Source organism: Taudactylus pleione, unplaced genomic scaffold (assembly GCF_031769625.1).
Source record: "Taudactylus pleione unplaced genomic scaffold, aTauple2 ptg000306l, whole genome shotgun sequence".
Taxonomy (NCBI): domain Eukaryota; kingdom Metazoa; phylum Chordata; class Amphibia; order Anura; family Myobatrachidae; genus Taudactylus; species Taudactylus pleione.
This window is the reverse complement of record NW_028284707.1, coordinates 5,628,348-5,637,170: the sequence shown is the minus strand read 5'-3', so window position 1 is coordinate 5,637,170 and position 8,823 is coordinate 5,628,348. Positions and strand designations below refer to the sequence as shown.

At 43.8% G+C, this 8,823-nt stretch overlaps 1 protein-coding gene across 1 annotated transcript in view; it reads left to right on the top strand.

Annotated features, from left to right (window-relative positions):
• The first annotated feature begins 5,906 nt into the window (after positions 1-5,906).
• The window catches only part of ASNS (asparagine synthetase (glutamine-hydrolyzing)), a 95,608-nt gene continuing 92,691 nt past the window's right edge, over positions 5,907-8,823 (top strand). Inside the window, exon 1 of the mRNA XM_088442203.1 lies at positions 5,907-5,959. The gene's annotated coding sequence lies outside the window, so the exon portion shown is untranslated. The remainder of the gene's footprint in view (positions 5,960-8,823) is intronic.

Genomic DNA, 8,823 nt, shown 5'->3' with positions numbered 1-8,823 from the left:
CTATCCATCACTAAGCACACATACATATCCTATCCATCACTAATCACACATACATATCCTATCCATCACTAATCACACATACATATACTATCCATCAATAAGCACACATACATATCCTATCCATCAATAAGCACACATACATATCCTATCCATCACTAATCACACATAAATATCTTATCCATCAATAAGCACACATACATATCCGATCCATCACTAAGCACACATACATATCCTATACATCACTAAGCACACATACATATCCTATCCATCACTAATCACACATACATATCCTATCCATCACTAAGCACACATACATATCCTATCCATCACTAGTCACACATACATATCCTATCCATCACTAAGCACACATACATATCCTATCCATCACTAAGCACACATACATATCCTATCCATCACTAATCACACATACATATCCTATCCATCACTAAGCACACATACATATCCTATCCATCACTAATCACACATACATATCCTATCCATCACTAATCACACATACATATCCTATCCATCAATAAGCACACATACATATCCTATCCATCACTAATCACACATACATATCCTATCCATCAATAAGCACACATACATATCCTATCCATCAATAAGCACACATACATATCCTATCCATCACTAAGCACACATACATATCCTATCCATCAATAAGCAGACATACATATCCTATCCATCACTAAGCACACATACATATCCTATCCATCAATAAGCAGACATACATATCCTATCCATCACTAAGCACACATACATATCCTATCCATCAATAAGCACACATACATATCCTATCCATCACTAAACACACATACATATCCTATCCATCACTAAGCACACATACATATCCTATCCATCAATAAGCACACATACATATCCTATCCATCACTAAGCACACATACATATCCTATCCATCAATAAGCACACATACATATCCTATCCATCAATAAGCACACATACATATCCTATCCATCAATAAGCACACATACATATCCTATGGGGCATCCGGCTCCTGCAATACTTTCAGTAACAGGGCCCGCCTAACACCATACACGAGCGCAATGGCCCCCACGACTCCCTTTTGTTTCCAATGGTGCTGCCGTGTGTTCCTCTCTCATCCCAGGTCCATTCAATTTGAAGACCTGGGAAAGCAGAAGTAACTGGACCCTCACACCATACCTAACCATTTATCTGTCCTTTTTTAACCTCCTTGGTTCTTGCTTCCAGCTATTTTATGAATAGCATTTGTGGAATGCAGCCGTAACTGCCCTGCACCCCCAACAAACGCCTATGTCTATCAATCAGGCAGACACATAGGGGGGCCTGCAAGCGATCTCGCAGGACCCGTTTTGCACATGTGCATAACAGATCCTGTGCATGCGCAGATTCCAGATAATCGTGAATCTGCATGAGTAGCCCCACCGGGTCCACTGCTGAATCAGCCCCTCATTTAGCTACCTGCCCTGATTTTGGACTATTCTTGCCATTTCTGTTACAGTCTGATTCACAAATGTATTAAACACACTCTTTGCTCCCAGTTCACATTTCTCATAGTTCACTAGGGTTTCTTGCTAGTGATGCTGATGTCACAGACTGAGCACAATGGAGGTTATGTCCCCCATGACGCTGATATAGCAGGCTGATGACAGTGGTGTTTGTCTCCCTAGTGATGCTGATGTCACAGGCTGATGACAGTGGTGTTTGTCTCCCTAGTGACGCTGATGTCACAGGCTGAGCACAGTGGAGTTTGTCTCCCTAGTGACGCTGATGTCACAGGCTGAGCACAGTGGAGTTTTTCTCCCTAGTGACGTTAATGTCATAAAATGAGCACAGTGGGGGTGTGGACCTGATTTAGAGTTGCACGCTATGTCGATGTGCCTAAACCTAACCTTTCCCCCTAGTGTCTAACCCTAACCAGTGGTGGTTCTAGGGGCGTGCAAGCAGGGATATCGGCTGGGGCACTGCGACATGAGGGTGCAGCCGTAGTTACCCCACCAGTGCTCCTAGAACTGCCATCGATACGGTCCTTGTCCCATCTTGACCGCCCGCCGTGGTGCCGCCGCCATTGCCTGCTGCGGCCGTTATGATTTAAGCCCTGGGGGCCACCAGTTGCCTGAGACTGCACACTAAATATACATCAATAATGTATATGTATGTTACACTGTGTGGTAATATCTGAATGACAGACACTGCTCATACGTGCCAACTCTCCCTGATTGTCAGGGAGACTCCCTGAAATAGTAGTGATCTCCCTGACTCCCTGAAGAGTCTAGCAATCTCCCTGATTGTATCTTACCCCAATTATGAAGAGGAGAAATAAATAAATGTAAATTGGTACTATTTTGTGACCACGCCCCTTTCCCATTAAAACACGCCCCTATATTTTTTACATGTGTCTTCGGCACGCACTGTCCTCTTTCAGATATGGGGGCACCAAAGGAAACTTTCGCCCTGAGCACCACAAGGTCTAGGACCGGCCCTGACCCTAATCCTCCTCTTAGTGCCTTCTCTACTCTTTTCACTGCTTAATACATTAATCCAGAAGTTCCCAAACGCGATCCTCAAGGCTCCAAAACAGTTCAGGTGGTTAAATCAAATTTACTAAGGTACTAATTAATTCACCTGTGCTCAACCATGGATATCTCTAAAAGTGCGTACACACACAACGATTTTTTGAACGATTTAACTATAATGACGTCGTTATCGTTCAAAAAATCGTTCAGTGTAAAACGATAAACGATGAACGATTATCGTTCATGCACGTTCATGTTTGTCGATTGTAGTTTGTAGTTCAGTCAGACTGGCCAACTGAACGATTTTCAATAGAAGTTGCAACATTTTTCTTTCAACACACAGAAAATCGTTTATTATGTAAAGTAAAACCAACCACTTTGTAAAATGATTTTTGTTTAGTTTTTCAAGGGAAAAACTGAACGAAAATCGTTCAACGAAAATCGTTCATTACTTACATCGTTGAGTGTGTACGCACCTTTAAACCTGAACTGTTGGGGAGCCTTGAGGACCGCGTTTGGGAACCTCTGCATTAATCTCATAATGTGTAAATACTTCCAGTTCCACAGATTTGTTAAACACGCTGTAGTGCTCCCAGTACATACATCTATAAAACAGTCACAGAATAAAATAAGGTCTGTCTCTCAGGTATTGTGTTTATTTTACTAAAATGAACAGAAGAATCACTAAAAAGTGCATTTTGTGGAAGAAATGTGTTTATCTTCCCTATATAATGACCATATGTATGTACTAATCAAGATGTGATAACCTGGCATTAAATTGATGTTAAAATATATATCTGTTTTTTTCATGAAATGGTTAAAGCTGTTATTTTGGAACATAAATGGGGGAAAACAGGAGTAGAATATTATCACACAGTGGAAAAGGGACACTGTAAATAATAATAATTATTATATTATTATGTAATATAATGATGAATTGTTGATATAATCTCCATTGAAGTCCATGCACATGCTCTAGCAACATTTACTGATGAAACACCAGGCTGAAGTTTCGTGAGACATCCTGTTAGTGCATAGATGTAAGCCGCCCTCTGATTGGCCATCTGCAAAACAGACCCATATTGTCCCGCCCATCTTAGCTACTGTTGCTAGGGTGATAAAGCATTAGCTGTAATTGTAACATTATAGACTGTAGCACTGCACTGGTAAAAATGCTAATGTATCATTACACTTGTCACATGTATCTGTAGTGTAATCTTGGGAAATTCATCAGAATAGTCACGTCACTTTGATGACGAGAACAGGATAATTATGGAAAATAAACAAGTGAACATAAAATAGAGATAAAGTACTAATCAATCAGCTCCTAATTGTCATGTTACAGGCTGCGTTTGAAAAATTACAGTTAGGAGCTGAATGGTTGGTAAATGTACTAAAGGTTGATTTTAATCAATTTTGATTAACATCAATGTTGTGTTTCTGGGACTAAGACACACATTTACTAATAGTTTTTAAAAAAAAAAATCAAAAATTGTCTGTTAGTAAATGTGTGATTTAGCTCCAGGAACACAACATCGATGTTTGATTTTTATCGATTTTAAATCGATCAAAATTGATCAAAATCAACCTTTAGTAAATATATACCCTTATCGCTCTCTATTTTCTCTCTCTCCAAACTTTGATAAATCTCCCCATTAGTCATTAAAGAGTTCTGTCACCAGATAAAAACACAGTGCCGCACGCCGAAAACTGTTACACAGGCCACTCATAACTAGGGTGACTTCTGATATCCGTATTACAGCAAAATATGTGTTATTTCTTACAATACACTTTGATCTGATGACATCAGAACTCACTATGTACTGTATACAAATGTTACGCACATATAAACATCACTTGTATATAATATATAGTTACATGTTTTTCAAGGCAATGGGAAAAATTGGTGTAAAATCGGTGCAAAATCTATATGCACCGCAAACAGTAAATGAAGGGAAAAAAACCATAAGTTTGATTCATATTTACATACTCTCCTGAAATGTCTGGCAGACTCACAAATTTCAGAGAGCTCTTCTGGGATCCCAGGACAGTAAACAACTATCCTGCATCCCATCCACTACTTTAGTGAATTGGTCGGGACAGACCAGGAGGACACGATTCACTGCGCCTCGGCTCTCCGCAGCTGCCCCTAGGACCTCTTCCTCCAAGATCTCTCAGAGGAGAGTCCCAGTCTCAGCTGCGACCAAGAATTGATGCCCAGAAAACAGTGTTTAAATGGTCGGACTCGTCTGTGTTTCACTAACTACCCCAGTTATCTCCCACCAAACCTGTCACTCACTTTGCAAATTAATCTTCTATGAGAGCGTAATCGCTATTCAGTAACTGCACGTGTGCTGTGCGGATTATGCGCAATGGCTAAAAATCGCTCAATCTGTGCAAATATCAGCGTTGCGTTCATCTCTGAATCAGGCCCTTGGTTTGGAATCTTATGCAAATTATAAGCCCCCAGCTCCTTCCTGATTTGCTGTCATTTTAGTCTGCTATAGCGATCAATGCTTGTATAAAAGGTCTGCTACTGTTATTACAGATAGTGGGCCTGACTCAGTAAGGAATGCTACTACGATCGCAGCTCCGTAATCGCACACAGTCTCACTGCGAAAATATGCTAATGATTGCGATCGCTAGGCCGTTGCAGCCTAAGTTAAGGATGCCCACTTTAACTTACACACATCCGTAATCCTTAGCAAGTCTGCAAAACCATCGGTAACATCGAGTACCATCAGAACCTCACGTACAATTGCACAAGGTCTGTCCTTAATCAGGAATTGCTAACTTCATCGCACGCAGTGAGAGCCCAAACTGCGTATGGCATCGCAGCTGCTAATTAATGCACGTCCCTGCGTTTCACTGACTCCCCCCCCCCCGGTCACTTCCTGTCAATCACTCTGCGATGGGTCTGCGTAGTCACTGTGATCACAGTGGAGTCTTCTTGCGTGCGCACCGTAATGAATACGCCTGCGCAGGACGCAACATTTGCCCGATTGCGTGCATAATCGCAGTTGCGATCGGTAATTAATCAGGCCCAGTGTCTCTTTCATAGATAAAATGTATTAAATGAACTTACTACTGAGTTTCAGAGTAATGTGCGGCCCTTTTGAAGGTTAGAGGGCCGCCCGCTGTGGCCCCTTAAGTGTATCAGGTTGCCTATAACTGGGGCAGATACCTATCAGATTGTCATACATAGAAATAATGGAGATAGGGATAAATACTTTAGTGGAGGAGAAGTGAAAGTGGTGTAAGAGTATCCAATAAGGAGAGGTGAATTCGCTGGCCAATCAGGGACTCCGTCTGGCACTCAATGGGAGCCATCCTTACATGTGATACAATGTGTCACACACCCTGCTGCTGCCACTGAAAGTGAGAGAGGAGAGAGAGCAGCTGCCTTGGTCGCTGGGAAAGTCCTGGTAATTCAGCAATCCCTTTCATTTTATCAGATGATATTCATTATAGTGTCTGACAGTGTACACGTCCATGCTGCTGTTATATACAGGCTGTGTAGTGACTGAGTGCTGTGTAGTGACATATGTCACAGAATGACTCTCTGCTGTAGATGTAAATGAATCTAAAAACAGAGATATAGAAAATATATTTTGTATTAGTCATAACCATTTTGTATATTTCCGAAGTATTCTGAGAAAGTACATAGCTTGCAGGAATCTCTAACTTAATGCAGAGGCATCAGATGCAGTCGTACACAGAGGATGTAGCTCTCTACAGCTGGAAAGCTGCTGGCTGGCAGGGAATGCTGAGACTTGTAGTTCTCAAAAGCTGGGGAGCTGCTGGCATAGCATGCTGAGACTGTTCTCAACAGCAGGGGATCTGTTGGGTGGCATGGAGACTTGTAATTCTTAACTGTTACGGAGCTGCTGTTAGCAGGGCGAGCTGAGGCGTGGGGGGAGCAGCTGATTGGCAGTGCATGCAAATAACATTTCAAAAAATATATATACATGTATGAGACCAGTGGTTCCCAAACTTTATCAGTTCTGTTCGAAGCACCCCTAGGGTCTCAATAATTTTTGTAGGCACCCTAAAGCCAAAATAACAGTCCTGTTTTTTAAGTAGTTGGGTCAAAATAATGAAATAAGTATTTAAAAAGAAAGCTAAAAACTGTGCTATTCTTACCTATTACCCCCTCCCGCTCTCTCATATTGCCCCCTCTGTGTCTCACCCTTTGCCCCCTCCATCTCTCATCCATTGCCTCTTCCATCTTTCTCCCTTTGCCCCATCCATATCTCTCCCATTGTTCCCTCCATGTCTCTGCCATTGTTCCCTCCATGTCTCTCCCATTGTCCCCGCCATGCCTCTCCCATTGTCCCCTCCATGCCTCTCCCATTGTTCCCTCCATGCCTCTCCCATTGTCCCCTCCATGCCTCTCCCATTGTTCCCTCCATGTCTCTCCCATTGTCCCCTCCATGCCTCTCCCATTGTCCCCGCCATGTCTCTCCCATTGTTCCCTCCATGCCTCTCCCATTGTTCCCTCCATGCCTCTCCCATTGTCCCCTCCATGCCTCTCCCATTGTCCCCTCCATGCCTCTCCCATTGTTCCCTCCATGCCTCTCCCATTGTTCCCTCCATGTCTCTCCCATTATTCCCTCCATGCCTCTCCCATTGTTCCCTCCATGTCTCTCCCATTGTCCCCTCCATGCCTCTCCCATTATCCCCGCCATGTCTCTCCCATTGTTCCCTCCATGTCTCTCCAATTGTCCCTCCATGCCTCTCTCAGTGCCTCCTCCATCTCTCTCAGTGCCTCCTCCATCTATCTCCCTTTGCCCCCTCTGCCTATCTCCCATTGCCTCCTCCGTCTCCCTCCCTATGCCCTATCCGTGTCTCTCCCTTTGTCCCCTTCATGTCTCATTGTAGCCTCCCCCCTTAGTTACCGTTAGTAGCGATCGCCAGCACCATTCTATTCAGCTCCTCACATCAGCTAGGACCCCACCCAGCAACAGGCTTTCTCTTACTCTCCACTGTCAGCTACCGCACACTGCCGCATGCTCACCCCCCGCTCCGCTCACCCCCCGCTCCTCTCACCCCCCGACCCGCTCACCCCCCGACCCTCTCTTGCCGTGATGAAAAAATCAGGCAACATCTAGGCAGCCACGTTAGCTGTGACGCACAGGTTGGGAACCACTGTACTAGGCATTATGGACCTCATTCAGAGTCGGTCGAAGCGGCCGCACGGTCATACGCCACCGATGTTCGCTATACTGCGCATGCGTAAAGTTCACAATGCGCGTGCGCAAACTAACCGCTACGATCAGAAATTTCTCTCTCCTTGAACACAGCCAGGTCGGTAGTTTGAGGGACAGATTGAGGCGTTTGTGGGTGGTAACAGGGGAAGGTGCTTAAAAACGGGGGAGTGGAGATCTGAACGCAGGCGTGCCTAATTATGCGAACGGCATTTTATGAGAGTGCACACGGTTTATGGGAGTGCATAATTAACAAAGTAGTGTCATGGTACATGTGACATGGGTGGTTTTTACACTGACATGATTGTAGAGCTTAAGAGAGGGTATGATCAACCTTAAGCCCTACGACCAGTTCCGATGGTTCCCAATGGTCTCGATTAATCCTTATATGCCCGGAGATGACGTACAATGCTTACGAGAAGGGGGCGTATTTTTTTGAATTCCGGCCGCTTCCTCCCCTTGGTCGGCCAACTACCGATCCGAACTTAGGGACGCAACTTGTGAGGGAATCATTTGCATATCCGGCCCCTTTTCCTGTACGACCGTGCGGCCGCTTCGACCGACTCTGAATGAGGTCCTATGTCTTTATTGACATCGCCTACAATTTTGGATATTTTCATTTCCTGACACAATTCAAAACTTGAAAAATTAAGATGAGCTTTATTACAGCAAATATTTTTCAATTTTTTTATTGTTTAATATCTCACATGGAATTTTTTTTTTTTATTAGGCTTTACTATAACATTCAATTCCAGCACACATAACTTTACAATTCACACTTGGCAGCTTTATAAAATCAGTTATCAACAAGCTACAGTACCTACCAATTATACTAAATGGAGGTATGCTGAAAGTGATAATTAGTTGTTACAGGGTAGACACCAAGGGCCCGATTCAGACCCGCTCACTAGGCTGCGTTTGCTTATAGCTGGCGATGGTCCGCAATCTGCGCATGCATACGCATCGCAGTGCGTGTGTGCAAACTAGTCCAGGTGATTGGGAAGCAGTCGCTCACTGCGCATAGACTGCTCGCTACACTGAGTGATAGCACAAGCCGTTTGTGGGTGGTAACGGGGGTTGGT